The sequence below is a fragment of the Sapajus apella genome, unplaced genomic scaffold (assembly GCF_009761245.1).
Source record: "Sapajus apella isolate SASKATOON/1434 unplaced genomic scaffold, GSC_monkey_1.0 scaffold6, whole genome shotgun sequence".
In the NCBI taxonomy this organism is placed as follows: Eukaryota; Metazoa; Chordata; class Mammalia; order Primates; family Cebidae; genus Sapajus; species Sapajus apella.
Window position 1 is genome coordinate 7942994 of NW_022436946.1, and position 17352 is coordinate 7960345.

A 17352-nucleotide genomic window follows, 5' to 3' on the forward strand; every position below is an offset into this window, starting at 1 on the left:
TAGATGAAGAGGCTCAGAGAAGTTATATAACTTTCCCTTCAACTAGTAAATGGCAGATCTACGTTTAGAATATATTAACGGTAAAATTCTCTTTCTTTTCATTACATAACTAGTCTCCTAAGATGAAGTTTGTCTCTGATTCCCTTGAAAGAAAACCTTGGAGCAGATATCTAACAATTTCCCCACAGGATTATTTTCATAGTGACTTGTCAATATCACATTAACTCCATAAATTATCTTTATGACTGTTTGGATGCTGTTCAAGGTGACAGGTTCATTTTTCTCCTATGTTAATGTATTCCTTAGCGATAATGTCTGTAGACTGTAGACAAACTCCTGTGCCGCATGCTTCTCATCTGATAAACAGTAGTGTGGCAAAAAGCCTTCAAACATACACCGTGCACCTTGTCATTGAGATTTTTAAGAACATTTGATGGTAACAAATATAAAAATAATACAGAGAATATAACATTCACATGAATCAGAAGATACATCTCACAATTTCAGAGACATGGCTTCTCCTTTATTCCAGAACACTTGGCAGGTATCCATTCATTCTCTTTTGACTTCTTGAAACATTTTTGAAGCATTTGCCTTCCCTATTTGCAAAAAAGCAATCCTCTGGTTTTTTTTTTTTTCTTTTTTTACAAATTATACTTCCACTTTAGACATTCTTTCATATTTTAACTTCCTTTTCTTAAGAGGCAACAGTTACTGGAGAACTTGAATAAGGAGGAAGCAGATGTTAAGTGTAGCTTTTCCACTAGTGATCATTCTTCTCGTTGTGCTTTTCCTTCTCATTGAGGAGATTGAGAAGATGCAATACTCCTTTCCCCACTCATTGATTAAGACTCTTTGCACCACTTATTGATCTATCACAAACTTTAATGTCCAGAGAGGGAAAAGGTTTATAAGCCCACCTGTATCAATCATCATAAGTATAGGCTGAAACGCTTCCATTTATATTTTACTCCACACTAGACATCACGTAAGTGCTTCACAAGTATTCAGTTTTTATTCAAGTAAACTTATTTCTCCATTTTGTGGATAAGGACATATAGGCTGAAACACTTCCATTTATATTTTACTCCACACTAGACATCACGTAAGTGCTTCACAAGTATTCAGTCTTTATTCAAGTAAACTTATTTCCCCATTTTGTGGATAAGGACAAGGGAGTTTTGTGGGTTCTAAGCAACATGGTTAGCAGGTTGTAGAGCTTGATTTTGTTTTGGTGATGGAATAGCAGGCACTGAATTTTTATTATTTGTTTATTTTCTTCCTACAAAGGAATCATTACTAACATTTATCAAACCTCTAAAATACATTATTAGACATTAGTTTATGCACATAGGCATGCAATTACTGGTTATACTTAACACTGGGAGAGAGGAAGAAGATATACTTTTAACAACAATGTTTTACAGAGAGTATCGAAATACTGCTGCTGTCTCTGGAAATTAAAGAAATAGCCTCTTGGTGGATCAGAATTCAATGTTAAGCAGTAGAAAAGAGGTTAGACAAGCCCTGTGTACCTCTCCCTAACATATCTAAATGATCCATTTTTAGATAACTTGGACACAGGCTAACTTGTCAATCAATAAAAAAGCATTATTTTCTTCAATGGCAATGCCATTTTTCTATCATAAACCATCATGTTCTTAAGAATAGGATCTGATTACTTGCTGAAAGAACAGCTCAACATCACAACACTGACTTCTAAAAATACACACACACACACACACACACACAATCACACAAATTTGGTAGACATTTCTAGTGTTTAAAGGTACAATTTCAAGTCACTCCTCAGAGAAATCAATTGATTCTGCTAGTTTGGTAAATTTTGCAGATAACTCCTGGCAGGTCCATCAAAGTCGAGTGCAGTTTAAACCAGATATTCTAGAGAATTTATATTGAACATCTCTCAGGTTACTAGTACTACCCAGTACTGAACTCTCTGTGCTAAAATCTTTGCCATAATGTTTTATGTTACATGTCACAAATCTTTTTCTGTAAAGGACCAGACAGGAACTATATTAAGCTTTATGAACCATATAATCTCTGTCACAACTACTCAACTCCTCATGTTGTAACATGAAAGCAGCCACAGATAATACACAAATGAATGATCATGGCTATGTTCCAAAAAAACTTTATTGATACAAACTACTGGTAGACCAGATTTGGCCTGTGGATTATAGTTTGCTGACCTATGTTCTATGATATAGAATCTTGAGTCTTCTTTCTAAGGATAGCATTGTTTAGGAGCTTAGCAAAATCAGTGATCATTTGTCCTGTTTAAAGGATGCCCTTTCTTCCAGTCAAATATACTGTCAGTGTTCACAATTTTTAAAAAGAAATCTCAACTTGAATATGCAGTAAAGAATGAGACACACCACCAGCTCAGTGGCTCATGCCTGTCATCAGAAGGCTGAGGCCAGCAGATCACAAGGTCAGGAGATAGAGCCCATCCTGGCCAACGTGGTGAAACCCCATCTCTACCAAAAATACAAAGATTAGTTGGGCATGGTGACACATGCCTCTAGTCCCAGCTACTCGGGAGGCTGAGGCAGGAGAATCGCTTGAACCCAAGAGGTGGAGGTTGCAGTGAGTTGAGATTGCACCACTGACTCCAGCCTGGCAACGGAGTGAGACAGTCTCAAAAAAAAAAAAAAATGAGAAACACAAAAAACACAAACTATTCATAAAACATATGCTCTTTAGCAATTTTTAAATGGCTCTAAAATTTAAAACTGGAGCATCTTTATATCTTGCAAAAACGACAAATATGTTTCAGTGCGTGATAGCTCTGAGGTCAAAAGTGGGGAAGACTGAACTAGGTAAAGGATGAAATGAGGCTGAGTGGGAGTATTTCCAGGTGGAGCCACAGTATGTGCAAAAGTCCTGGGGTAGGAGAAAGCAATTACTTTAAGGAATCTGAAAGAAACCTAGGGTGTCTTTTATTATTATTATTATTATATTTTAAGTACTGGGGTACATGTGCAGATCCTGCAGGATTGTTACATGTCATGGTGGTTTGCTGCCTCCATACCCCCACCACCTACATGAGGTATTTCTCTTAATGTTATCCCTCCCCAACCTCCCCACCCCTTGCTATCCCACCCCTACTTCCCCACCTCCCAAGAGATCCCAGTGTGTACCCACTTATGAGTGAGAACATGCAGTGTTTGGTTTTCTGTTCTTGTGTCAGTTCGCTAAGAATGATGGTTTCCAGCTTCATCCATGTCCCTGCAAAGGACATGAACTCATCCTTTTTTATGGCTGCATAGTATTACACGGTGTTTATGTGCCACATTTTCTTTATCCAGTCTATCATTGATGGGCATTTGGGTTGGTTCCAAGTCTTTGCTATTATAAACAGTGCCACAATGAACATATATGTGTATGTGTCTTTATAATAAAATGATTTATAATCCTTTGGTTATATACCCAGTAATGGAATTGCTGGGTCAAACGTTATTTCTATTTCTAGATCCTTGAGGAATCGCCACACTGTCTTCCACAATACTTGAACTAATTTACACTCCCACCAACTGTGTAAAAGCATTCCTATTTCTCCACATCCTCTCCAACATCTGTTGTCTCCAGATTTTTTAATGATCACCATTCTAACTGGTGTAAGATGGTATCTCAGGTGGTTTTGATTTGCATTTCTCTAATCACCAATGATGATGAGCATTTTTTCATATGTTTGTTGGCCACATAAATGTCTTCTTTTGAAAAGTGTCTGTTCATATTCTTTGCCCACTTTTTGATGGGGTTGTTTGATTTTCTTGTAAAGTTGTTTCAGTTCTTTGTAGATTCTGGATATTAGCCCTTTGTCAGATAGGTAGCTTTCAAAAATTTTTTCCCATTCTGTTGGTTGCTGGTTCAATCGGATGACTGTTTCTTTTGCTGTGCAGAAACTGTGGAGTTTAATTAGATCCCATTTGTCTACTTTGGCTTTTGTTGCCATTGCTTTTGGTGTTTTAGTCATGAAGTCCTTGCCTATGCCTATGTCCTGAATGGTCTTGCCTAGGTTTCCTTCTAGGGTTTTTATGGTGTTAGGTCTTGTGTTTAAATCTTTAATCCATCTGGAGTTAATTTTTGTATAAGGTTTAAGGAAGGGGTCCAGTTTCAGCTTTCTGCACATGGCTAGCCAGTTTTCCCAACATCACTTATTAAACAGGGAATCCTTTCCTCATTGCTTGTTTTTGTCACGTTTGTCAAAGATCAGATGGCTTAGATGTGTGGCCTTATTTCCAAGGCTTCTGTTCTGTTCCATTCGTATATATCTCTGTTTTGGTACCAGTACCATGCTGTTTTGATTACTGTAGCCTTGTAGCACAGCTTGAAGTCAGGTAGCAAGAAGTCAGGTAGCCTCCAGCTTTGTTCTTTTTGTTTAGGTTTGTCTTGGCTATACGGGCTTTTTTTTGGTTCCATATGAAGTTTAAGGTGTTTTTTTTTTTCAGTATTGTCAAGAAGGTCAATGGTAGCTTGATGGGGATAGCATTGAATCTATAAATTACTTTGGGCTGTATGGCCATTTTCCCAATATTGATTCTTCCTAACCATGAGCATGGAATGTTTTTTCCATCTGTTTGTGTCCTCTCTTATTTCATTGAGCAGTTCTCCTTGGAGGTTTGTAGTTCTCCTTGAAGAGTTCCTTCCGTCCTTTGTTAATTGTATTCCTAGGTATTTTATTCTCTTTGTAGCAATTGTGAATGGGAGTTCCCTCATGATTTGGCTGTCTGTTTGTCTGCTATTGGTGTATAGGAATGCCTGTGATTTTTGCACATTGATTTTGTATCCTCAGACTTTACTGAAGTTGCTTATCATCTTAAGGAGATTTTGGGCTGAGATGATGGGGTCTTCTAAATATACAGTCATGTTGTCTGCAAATAGAGACAATTTAACTTCCTCTTTTCCTAGTTGAATATCCTTTATTTCTTTTTCCTGCCTGATTGCTCTGGCCAGAACTTCCATTACTATGTTGAATAGGAATGGTGAGAGAGGGCACCATTGTCTAGCACCAGTTTTCAAAGGGAATGCTTCCAGTTTTTGCCCATTCAGTATGATATCGGCTGTGGGTTTGTCATAAATAGCTTTTATTATTTTGAGATATATTCCATCAATACCTAATTTATTGAGAGTTTTTAGCATGAAGGGCTGTTAAATTTTGTCAAAGCCCTTCTCTGCATCTGTTGAAATAATCATGTGGTTTTTGTCTTTAGTTCTGTTTATGCGACTGATTACATTTATAGATTTGTGTATGTTCAACCAGGCTTGCATGCCCAGGATGAAGCCTACTTGATTGTGATGGATAAGCTTTTTGATGTGCTGTTGCATTTGGTTTGCCAGTAGTTTATTGAAGATTTTTGCATCGATGTTCCTCATTGGTATTGGCCTGAAATTTTCTCTTTTAGTTGTGTCTTTGCCAGGTTTGGTATCAGGATGATGCTGGTCTCATAAAATAAGTTAGAGATGATTCCCTCTTTTTGTATTGTTTGGAATAGTTTCAGAAGGAATGGTACCAGCTCCTCTTTGTACATCTGGTAGAATTCGGCTGTGAACTCCTCTGTACCTGGACTTTTTTTGATTGGTAGGCTATTAATTGCTGTCTCAACTTCAGACCTTGTTATTGATCTATTCAGGGATTCAATTTCATCTGCAGGACTCTTCAACCCAAATCCACAGAATATACATTCTTCTCAGCACCACATCACACTTACTCTAAAATTGACCACATAATTGGAAGTAAATCACTCTTCAGCAAATGCAAAAGAATGGAAATCATAACAACCAGTCTCTCAGACCACAGTGCAATCGAATTAGAACTCAGGATTAAGAAACTCACTCAAAACCGCACAACTACATGGAAACTGAACAAACTACTCCTTCATGACTGCTGGATAAATAATGAAATGAAGGCAGAAATGAAGATGTTCTTTGAAACCGATGAGAATGAAGAGAATGAAGACATAACATACCAGAATCTCTGGGACACATTTAAAAGAGTGTCTAGAGGGAAATTTAAAGCACTAAATGTACACATAAGAAGCAAGGAATGATCTAAAATCAACACTCTATCATCACAATTAAAAAAAACTGGAGGAGCAAGATCAAACATATTCAAAAGCTAGCAAAAGACAAGAAATAACTAAGATCAGAGCAGAACTGTAGGAGATAGAAACTCAAAAAACCCTTCAAAAAATCAACAAATCCAGGAGCTTGTTTTTTGAAAAGATCAACAAAATAGACCGCTAGCCAGACTAATGAAAAAGAAGACTGAAGAATCAAATAGATGCAATAAAAAACGATAAAGGTGATATCACCACCGATTCCACAGAAATACAAAGTACCATCAGAGATTACTACAAACAACTCTATGCACATAAACCAGTAAATCTAGAAGAAATGGATAAATTTCTGGACACTTACACCCTCTCAAGAAGAAACCTAGGGTGTCTGAAACACAGACAACAAGGAAGAGAGTGGTAGAAGGCTGGCCTGAAGGTGAGCATGAATGAGATGATAGAGCACCCACCTTACAGGCAAGGTGAAGGATTTTAGTTTTTATTCAGAGGACAATGGGAACATACTGAGAAGATATAAACAATGACACAGAAGAATCATACAGAAAAATTTAAAAAGTGACTCTGATGGTGGTGACCAGTAGACTAAAGAGGGAAGGTGATGTTGCAGCAAGACAATTTGGATGCCACTGAGTAGTCCATGTGAGAGAGACTGATGGCTTGGGTGGGAGTGGTGGTAGTAGGGATAAAAGAGCTTGCCATGAACAAATTAGATATAAGAGGAGTTCAAATAGGTAGAGTTTAATGGGCTGTATATGGGAGGTAAGAAAAAGTAGGCACCAGATATGACTGCTAAATTAAACAATTGAATGAGCTGGGTAGATGGTGTGGCCATGCCCTGAGACATTCATTGGTGGAGGATCAGATGATGGAGTGGGAGAGAATGTTTGGTTTTTGACATGTTAAATTTGTATACTTTTAGAGTCACCCAATATAAATGTCAAATAAAGTCTGGAATACAGGGAAAAGAGCTGAACTTTAGTAATCAGATAGGAAATCTTTAGCAGGTAGATGGTTCATTGAAGCTAGACTGCAAACGAAATAAAGAGGGAGTGAGAGGAGAGCCCAGGGCAGCCCTGGGAGAGAACTCCTTTTTCATAACTGGTAGGGAAGAATTCCAGCTTATGATCCCTAGTGGAGTCTTTGGGAAAATCTAAATAATTTACTCGGTTTGTTTCGAATACATACAATGTGTAAGGCATCAATCTAGACTCTGGTGATGCAGCAGTAAAGGACACAAAGTCCTTGCCTGCAAAATCTAAACTAATTTAAAAAGTGGACCTCTCTACCTCTGTTCTGCAAATGTTGCTTCTTGAGGCAACCAGAGTGCTATATCTCTCCTCATGTTAATTTTTTCTTTGTATGTCTTGTCAGAGATCTCAATTCCCAAAACACACTGAGGGAAGTAGTTATCATACATGGCTGGGGAATCATCCAACCTCCGAGTTCAATGCAGTGGGCAGATGACAGTAGCAGGAGGTCTCCTGGGGAAGAGATGGGATAGTAATGCATGCTGAGGGTTATGGTTTTGATGGCTTCCTTCTGAACCAAACCTGCATATCTCGGCGATGTTGCAGGTTTGGTTTCAGACCACTGCAATAAAGTGCATATTGCAATAAAGTGAGTCACTTGAAATTTCCCATTTCCTGGTGTTTATAAACATTATGGTTATACTATACTATATTAAGGGTGTGATAGCATCATATTTATAAAACAATATACATACATTAATTAAAAATACTTGGCTGGATGCAGAGTATCACACCTACAATCCCAGCACTTTGGGAGGCTGAGACGGATGGATTACTTGAGGTCAGGACTTCCAGACCAGCCTGACCAACATGATGAAACTCCATTTCTACTAAAAAATCAAAAATTAGCCGGGCATGGTGGCATGTGCCTGGGAGCACTTGCTTGAGAGGCTGAGGCAGGAGAATTGCCAGAACCTGGAAAATTGGAGTGAGCTGAGATTGAGCTGCTGCACTCCTGTCTGGGCGACAAGAGTGAGACTCTGTCTCAAACAAACAAACAAAAAATTAATTGCTAAAAATACTAATGATCATACGAGCCTTCAGCAAGTCAGAATCTTTTAGCTGGTAGAGACTGCCTCAATGTTGATGGCTGCTGACTAATCAGGGTGATGGGTACTGAAGTTTAGGGTGGCTGTTGCAATGTTAAAATATGACAGCAATACATTGATTGACTCTTCATTTGACAAAAGATCTCTCTGTAGAATGTTATGCTGATTGATAGCATTTACCTATAGCAGAACGTCTCTTGAAATTGGAATCAATCCTCTCAAACTCAACAGCTGCTTTTTCCACCAAGTTTATGGAATATTCTAAATCCTTGGTTGTCATAAATGTTCATAGCATTTTCACCAGGAGTAGATTCCATCTACTTTCTTTGTCATTCATAAGAAGGAGGAAATCACTTTCTTTGTTATTCATAAGAAGCAACTCCTTATCCGTTCAAGTTTGATCATGAAATTACAGCAACTCAGTCACATCTTCAGGCTCCACTTCTAATTCTAGTTCCCTGGCTCTTTCCACCATATCCGCAGCTTTCTCCACTGAAATCTTGAAGCCCTCAAAGTCATTCATGAGAGGTGGAATCAGCTACTTTCAAACTCCTATTAGTCTTGATATTTTGATCTCCTTCGATGAATCACACATATTCCTAATAGTATTTACATGGTGAATCCTTTCCAGAAGGTTTTCAATTTACTTTGCCGACGTCCATCAGAGAAATCATTATCTATGGCAGCTATACTCTTATCAAATGCATTTCTTAAGTAATAAGATTTGAAAGTGGAAATTACTTCTTGATCAGTGAGCAGCAGAATGGATATTGTGTGAGCAGGCATGAAAACAACATTCATCTCCTTGTACATCTCCATCAGAACTCTTAGGTGACCAGGCACGTTGTCAATGAGGAGTAATATTTTAGGAAAAGAATCTTTTTTGTGAGCAGTAGGTCACAGCAGTGGGCTTATTCAGTAAACCACACTGTAAACAGATGTGTTTTCATCCAGGGATTGTTGCTGTACTTACAGAGGACCAGCAGAGTAGATTTAGCATCATTCTTTTTTTTTCTTTCTTTTTCAACTTATACTTTTGAATCAGTGGGTGCATGCACAGATTTGTTACAAAGGTATATTGTGTGTTGCTGAGGTTTGCAGTACAAATAAATCCATTCCCCAAGGAGTGAGTGTAGTATCCAATACTATGCAAAATTGACAAGTGGGACCTAATTAGTCTCTGTACAGCAAGAGAAACCATCAAGGGAGTAAACAGACTACCTACAGAGTGGGAGAAAATATTCGCACACTATGCATCTGACAAAGGCCTAAAATCCAAAATCTATAAGGAACATAGACAAATCTAAAAACATCATCTTAAAAGCCCTAGGATTTTCAGAATGGTAAATGAGAATTGGGTTCAATTTAAAGTCAGCAGTTGGTTTTGCTCTTAACAAGAGATTCAGCCTATCCTTTGAAGCACTGAAGCTAGCTACGAGAAAGACGTTGACGGCAGTTCTTCCCATAGAAGGTTGTTTTGTCTACTTTGAAAAACTGGTTGGTTAGTGTAGTTACTTTAATCAATCGTTTTTGCTAGATATTCTGGATAATTGCTGCAGCTTCTGCATTAGCACCTGCTGCTTCACCTCACATTCTGATGTTATGGAGATGGTTTCTGTCTTCAAACATGAGCCAATCTTTGCTAGCTTCAGGCTTTTCAGCCTTCATAGAATTAGAGAGTTAGGGCCTTGCTCTAGATTAGGCTTTGGTTTAAGGGAATGTTGTGGCTAGTGTGATCTTCTCTCCAAACCACTCAGATTTCCCCCAAATCAGCAATAAGGCTGTTTCACTTCCTATCGTTCATGTGTTTACTAAAGTAGCACTTTTAATTTCCTTCAAGGAACTTTTTCTTGGTATTCATGATTTGACTGGTGCAAGAGGCATAGCTTTTGTCCCGTCTTGGCTGTCACGTGCCTTCCTCACTAAATGTAATCATTTCTAGCTTTTGATTTAAAGTAAGAGACATAGAACTCTTCTTTTCACTTGAACACTTTGAGGCCATTGCAGAGTTATTCATTGGCCTAATTTTAATATTTTTATATCTCAGGAAATAGGGAGGCCCAAGGAAAGGGAGAGACACTGGGAATGGGTGGTTGGTGGAACAGTCAGAACGCAAACAATAGTTACTGATTGTGCTCACCGTATTACATGGACACAGTTTGTGGGGTCCCAAAATGATTACAATAATAACATCAAAGATCACCAATCACAGATCACCATACTTCATGTAATGATAATGAAAAAGCGTAAAATATTGTGAGTATTACCACATGTGGCAAAGAGGCATGAAGTAAGCACATGCTGTTGGTGCTAATATACTTGCTAGACGCAGGGTTGCCACAATCTTCTATTTGTAAAAATTGCAGTATCAGTAAAGTGCAATGAAGTGAAGTGCCATAAAAGGAGGTATGCCTGTATTCACGTTAGGGAACCAGAGAGTGGAGGGACACAAGACAAACAGGTGCAGACAAGTGTTATTTCACTAGAGAAAAGCAGGCTAGACCAGGAGCTTTTGACATCTTCTTTCTACTCAGCTATAGCATAAAAATGCAGCAGTCTTCCTTAGCAATCTCTCTCCTTACGCACAAGGATCTAAATGAGGTGCATGGGTGGGATGAGGTGAGAGCTACCAGAGTTTCCCCAAACTTGGGGGTTTTCTTTTCAAACTACTCATGCCCCGCTGCAGCCAGGAACTATGTCTCCTGGCAGGTTCCCTACTACCCACACTCCTCCCCCTGCTCCTTTGAGGACTGTGGTCGGCTTGCAACCTGCCCTTCCTCCCTACGTCTGAGAAGTGAGCACTGATGTCATCAAGGAATCTCTCAGAGTAGTGAGATTATGGGTAATCCTTACTGTTTATATACCTTTTTCTAACCCTTTCTTAACTTTCTTTTCTTTTTCTTTTTTTTTTTTTCTTGAGACAGAGTTTTGCTCTTGTCACTCAGGCTGGAGTGCAATGGCATGACCTCAACTCACTAGAACCTCCACCTCCTGGGTTCAAGCAATTCTCCCGCCTCAGCCTCCCAAGTAGCTGGGATTACAGGTGCCCGCCACCACGCCCGGCTAATTTTTGTATTTTTAGTAGAGACGGTGTTTTACCATGTTGGCCAGGCTGGTCTCGAACTCCTCACCTCAGGCAATCCGCCTGCCTCGGCCTCCCAAAATGCTGAGATTACAGATGTGAGCCACCGTGCCCAGCCCCTGTCTTAACTTTCTAAAATGAAAAAATATATTTTTAGGATCAGAAAAAACCTTTTTTAAAAAATCACCCAATGCACATCACACATACATATGGAAACAACTAAACAGTTAAGTTACAGAACTCTTTCAGAGAAATTTTAATCCTATGTCTTAGAAGATCCAGAGTTGTTTCTGGGACTATGCCACACTCTTATTGACCTGGAAATATTGATGGCACCAAATGACAAGAACTCAGGGATGCATAACAGTGAAGTTCAGGCTTTGCAGTCATGGCGATATGATTCAAGCCCTACATCACATCCTTGTTAGCTGTATGGACTTGATAACTTACTCAATTTCTTTGGCTTTAATGTCCATTGATGGAAATAGAAACCAGTAACCTTCCAGAGTTACCATAAAATTATGAATGAGTACATCCCGCATTTTGTAGGGGGCCTGTCACAGAATCAAGGCATCCCGTTATAGATACAGCTGAAAGCAACATTATCTTCCTGTAATTCTTTGATTCAGGATACTTAGTACTGAAGGCTGAAAAGAGGGAGCGAGGAAAAGTTATTTCACAAATATGTCACCATGTTTTAGAAAAGCAAGAGATCTAACTGAATATTGCAGGCCTCAAGAAAACAGAAACACAGGGGGCTAGTGTCATGTGGCTCATGATGGCAGAGTCTGGATCATGAAGCCCAGTGTCCTTTACGCCAGCAACTTTGATGGCAAGGTGATGCCTTGTTTTTATTTAGTATATTCAGAGAGCAAGATTCCTACAATTCTTTGAATGATTTTAGCCATTAAAGTCCAGAATAGTCTATTCGAATTAGCAAAATAAAATCATCACGGGAAGTATTTTATCAGAAGATGTCCTTTTTGAAATAAGTGTGTTTTTAAAAATTTTACTTATTTCTTGTTTGATTTTAATTGCATCTCATAATTAAAAGAGGAAAGATTATCTACCTGAGAATGTAAACATAGGTTAATAGGTATGCATAATTTGACTGTTTTGCATAGATCCAAATATACCCATGTTTTATATACATAAAACAAAGTGTTTACAGTGATTACTTCTGGGCTTGAGGGGATTTTTTACCTTTTTGTTTTTCTTTCCTGTGGCATTTGGATTTTGTTCCACTGAGAACGAATTGTTTTTCTAAGAAGCTGTATATCTCATTCACATCCAGGAAAATTAACCTAAAATGATTTGAATACTAGAAATTACCCCATGCAGAGCTTCTCACAAAATCTGCTTCCCTTTAATTCTGGGCAGATGGCTGTGCTACAGTTCTCAGCCTCCTCTGCAGCTAGGTGTAGCCCTGTGACTGTCGTTCCAATGAAATTTGAGTGGAAGTGAATACAATCTCTGGGGAAAACCTTAGGGAGATGCATACCACCTCCAAGAGCTCCTTCCCATTCCTCCCACTGTATGTGGATGATGAAAAGGCTTTGAATGATGGCGGAGCCACAAGATAGAAGGAACCCAGCTTCATTGATCACTACCTGCAGGAGAACCACCCTCTGACCAGATACACACTCCTTGGATTTTCATATGAGTAGAAAACAAACTTATATTGTATTTTTGCTATTATGCATTTTGGAGTATGTTATAGTAATATAATACACTTTGGCTATTGTGAACCCCTACAGGTTTTCTTTAGTTGCATGAAATTGTATGATATTCTCTATTAGATTAAAATTAATTTTAAAAAATTAGATCTACAAACTGCAAACTGTTTGCATCACCAGCAAATATTTTCTGCCTTTTTAAAAACCATTTGTCACTACAATGAACAGGCATCTATGATTTGTTTAGTCTATGAAAACACGAATAAAATGCTGGTCTCAGCTGAGGGTTCCTGCTAGAGGTATGTTTTTCAGGTGTGGGACAATGCAATTGCTTCAGTGAAAAAGTAATTGAAAACTCTATGATGCACAATTTAAATTTTTAGAATTTTTCGACTGGAATTATAACATCACAACATTTTTTCACATATGAGAAAGCTCTCTGTAAGATATTCTAAAATCTCCCATGTTAAAATCGTTGTCATTTAATACAACTTTGAGGCCACAATGACTATATATCCTAAGCACTGAGAAATATTACTTTTGAATTCCTGAAAACACATTGAGGTCCATGAAGGATGGAAAGCAGATTTATCAACTAAATTAGACCCTGCACAGTGGAAAGCTGGCAACGTTCTAGTTTTGGCATTGTTATTTTGTGTAAGATCCAGTTATCATACTTTATTATACACTGTGTATAATTCTTGACCTGGGCTAGAGACAGAAATCTTTAGCACATCTGGCTTTCATTACTCAAAGGAGCTAGTCCTGGGAAATAATGATTATATTCCTTCATGCATATTTTCAAGAGCAAATTGATCAAAAATTTGGAATTTTACATTACTTGCATTGACAGCTTTAATTTTTTATTCTCTTAAGATCCAAGTGCATGCTTTAAACAAAACTGCTTGCTAACAGAGGATGTTGATGTTTTGCTGGGAAGTATACCGCAAATTAGCCTAACAGCAGGCAGGCGGGGCTGCTGTTGACAAAGACAGACTCAAATTTTGTTATTTCATGGTTGTGATTGTTCATAAGGAAAGAAACAATTCTTTTGGATTCCAAATAATTTTTTTTCTGACTGACAGACTTTAAAATAGCAGTTAAGAATGCACTTTTAAAAATATACGGCCTTTCCCCAGAACTTGACAAAACTTAAATATCACTACCAATTTTTGACAGTCAGATACTTCAAAAAATGCTATTTACATTTAACAGATAGGAAATTAAAACTATGGAAAAAATTGTTTTGGCATTAACATATTATAACAGGATTAGTAATTGATCCTGAGAATTCCCATCAAGATATTGCCAGAGACCCAATCACCCTTGGGAAGAGGAAACAAAGTTCCTTTGCCATACACCCTCTTCACTGGGTTTTCATTTCCCTGCAACAGTTCCCTAGCATGATATTTTAGTAGCTGCTGGGTTCATTTGAAAGCTCATAAAGTAATAATGTCAATTAAAAATATTAAAAGCGTTTTTCCCTGGGCTCTCGTTCCTGCATGAATGAAATGCCTATATGAATGTAATCCAAATTTGGAAATGCTGGAAGCCAGAAAAAATAAGAACCACCGAGAAAGAAAGTCGAGGGAAAAGCCAAGCTTGAGTGAGAATTTAACTTGTGATTTTGCTACAAAAATTTTTACTGGAGCATCTGGATAATTGTGAAAACAGAGTTTTTCCTTTTAGTTCCCACTAGACATCGACTGGTGTCACCGTCAAACTACGTAAGGTTTTTTTTGTAAGTACAGCTGCACACACTACTTAGACAGGGTTTTCTAAAAACTATATATTTTTTGTGCCTGAGAAGTTTTGTCTGGTGAAGATTCTCAGAATAATATTTTGAAACGTGTAAAATAAAATAAAGGGTAGTTATTTTCTACTGCTGCTGTACCAAATTATCACAAATTTGGGGAATGAATACAAATTTACCTTACAGTTCTAGAGGTCAGAAGTCTGATAGCTGTCTCAATGGGCTAAAATTAAAGTGTTGACAAGGCTGCATTCCTTTTTGGAAGATCTAAAAGAGGATATGTTTCCTTGCCTTTCCCAGCTTCTCAAGGCCACCCACATTTCTTGGCTCACGGAACCCCTTTTTCCATCTTCAAAGACTGCAAAGGTGATCAAGTCCTTTCCATCGCCCTCTTTGATCACAACTAGGAAAGGTTCTTTTCTTCTATAAACACATTTGATGAGCCCATCTTTGTGATTCAGGATAATCTCCCCACCTGGTGGAATCTCCCCAGCAGTTTCCCTAACCTTAATTATATTTGTACAGTCCGTTATGCCATTTGTAAGATCATATTCACAGGTACTGGGGATTAGAGTGTGGGCTTCTTTGGTGGCCATTGTTTTACCTAGTAGAACTATAGATAAAAGAATTATGTGGGAATTAGCAATAACAATATATTAAAAACCAAATTTTTGACATAATAATAAATGCTTGTCTTTGTTAATGCATAAAATAACAAGAGCTAGAACAGATCTAAAAATGTCCATATGTTCAAAAGTGTTGTACCTAAATTATTTTTCTGCAATGACTGTAATGAAGTATGAAAATGTCTGTAATTCCTATTTGTGATGGTCACAGAAATTGCTAATACTACTGTGGTTTGTTGTTTATATTAATATTTGTAGAAAATGCTAAGTTTCAGCTAGATATAAAAAGTAAAGGTATGATTTTTCCCCTATCCAAGATCATAGACTGTTTTCCAAGAACCTCTTATTCTAAGGAGACATCAAGAATTAAAACACTGGGAGTGTCAAAAAGAGTACAGACCCTTTTCTGCGAGTCATGCAAATTATCTTGAATGACAGGAGTGAGGGTTTCCATAATGCCAGGAAAATACAAATATGTTGAAGCTCTGTCTATTCTACAAAGCCTTCTTGGACATTTTTAAGGGCACAATGATAGCCTAAACCCTTGTTATTTTATCTCTCAATTTGACATTTTATCATACAATTTGACATGTTATTATAGAAGATCTCAATTTGACATTTTATCTTGGGACATTAGGTATCTTCGTATGTGTATGTTTCTTACTGCTCTAGGGAGACTGGAAACTCTGGAAGCAGAAGTGATTTATGTATTTTTTCTTTTGTGGAGTTTTGAGGGCATTCTAGAGTAATAATGACTGAACATTTATGAAGGAATTGAATAGCCAATTAATGATCCCCACTGGACTTACACAGGTATTTGGGGGAAAATGTCAAATTTCCACATGTGCTTAGTTAGCTGAGTCATTTTGAAATAGTCTTCAGAATGTGATACAAGAAAAGAGTTAGAGGTGTTTTGCTCTTTTCTCTTTCACTAACCAGCCGTGTGATCCTGAGTAAATGACTGCATCTTTTCTGGATTTGAAGTCCATCCTTTGTTAAATGGAAGGACTGGATAATATAATCTTTGAAGTCCCTTCCTTAAGAGTTTGCGAATCAAAGACTTTAGATCACTGTCATCAACATTACTAAAGCTTTTCATACTTCATTAGGACTGAATTCAAGCTTCCAGGATTATTCATCTTCCCTGTGTTGGTTAATGTGAGTGTCAACTTGACCGGATTGAAGGATACAAAGTCTTGGTCCCGGGGGTGTCTGTGAGTGCATAGCCAAAGGATATTAACATTTGAGTCAGTGGGCTGGAAAAGGCAGACCCACCCTTAATTGGGTGGGCACCATCTAATCTGCTTTCAGTGAGTATAAAGCAAACAAAAAAAAAAAAACGTGAAAAGGAGAGACTGGCCTAGCCTCCCAGCCTACATATTTTTCGTGTGCTGGACGCTTCCTGCCCTCGAACATTAGAATCCAAGTTCTTCAGTTTTGAGACCTGGACTGGCTCTCCTTGTTCCTCAAGCTTGCAGACAGCCTATTGTGGGAACTTGTGATCATATAAGTTAATACTTAATAACTCCCCTTGGGCTGGGCGCGGTGCACTTTGGGAGTCCGAGGCCGGTGGATCACGAGGTCAAGAGATCGAGACCATCCTGGTCAACATGGTGAAACCCCGTCTCTACTAAAAATACAAAAAATTAGCTGGGCATGGTGACGCGTGCCTGTAATCCCAGCTACTCAGGAGGCTGAGGCAGGAGAATTGCCTGAACCCAGGAGGCAGAGGTTGCGGTGAGCCGAGATCGCGCCATTGCACTCCAGCCTGGGTAACAAGAGCAAAACTCTGTCTCAAAAAAAACAAAAACAAAAACAAAACAAAAACAAAAAAACTCCCCTTTATATCTATCTATCCTATTAGTTCTGTTCCCCTAGAGAACCCTGACTATTACATTCCCCAAGTAGTATAAAATTTAAATGCCTAAACACTAAGACTTTACTGAGAAGGTAAATTGTGACTATATAAACACACCTCTAATAAAATGTGCTCCTTCTTGTCCAAAGATTCATTTGGAGTGATATTCCATCTCCAGG

The 17352-nt window shown here is 38.2% G+C and overlaps 1 long non-coding RNA gene across 1 annotated transcript; it reads right to left on the minus strand.

The window, feature by feature from the left end:
• Window positions 1–2067: 2067 nt before the first annotated feature.
• Window positions 2068–16770, minus strand: LOC116549195. Its single transcript, XR_004267743.1, has 3 exons — window positions 16760–16770; window positions 5285–5288; window positions 2068–2169 (listed from the first exon to the last, which is right to left on the minus strand). It is a non-coding gene; the product is annotated as an uncharacterized LOC116549195 (long non-coding RNA).
• Window positions 16771–17352: the final 582 nt, after the last annotated feature.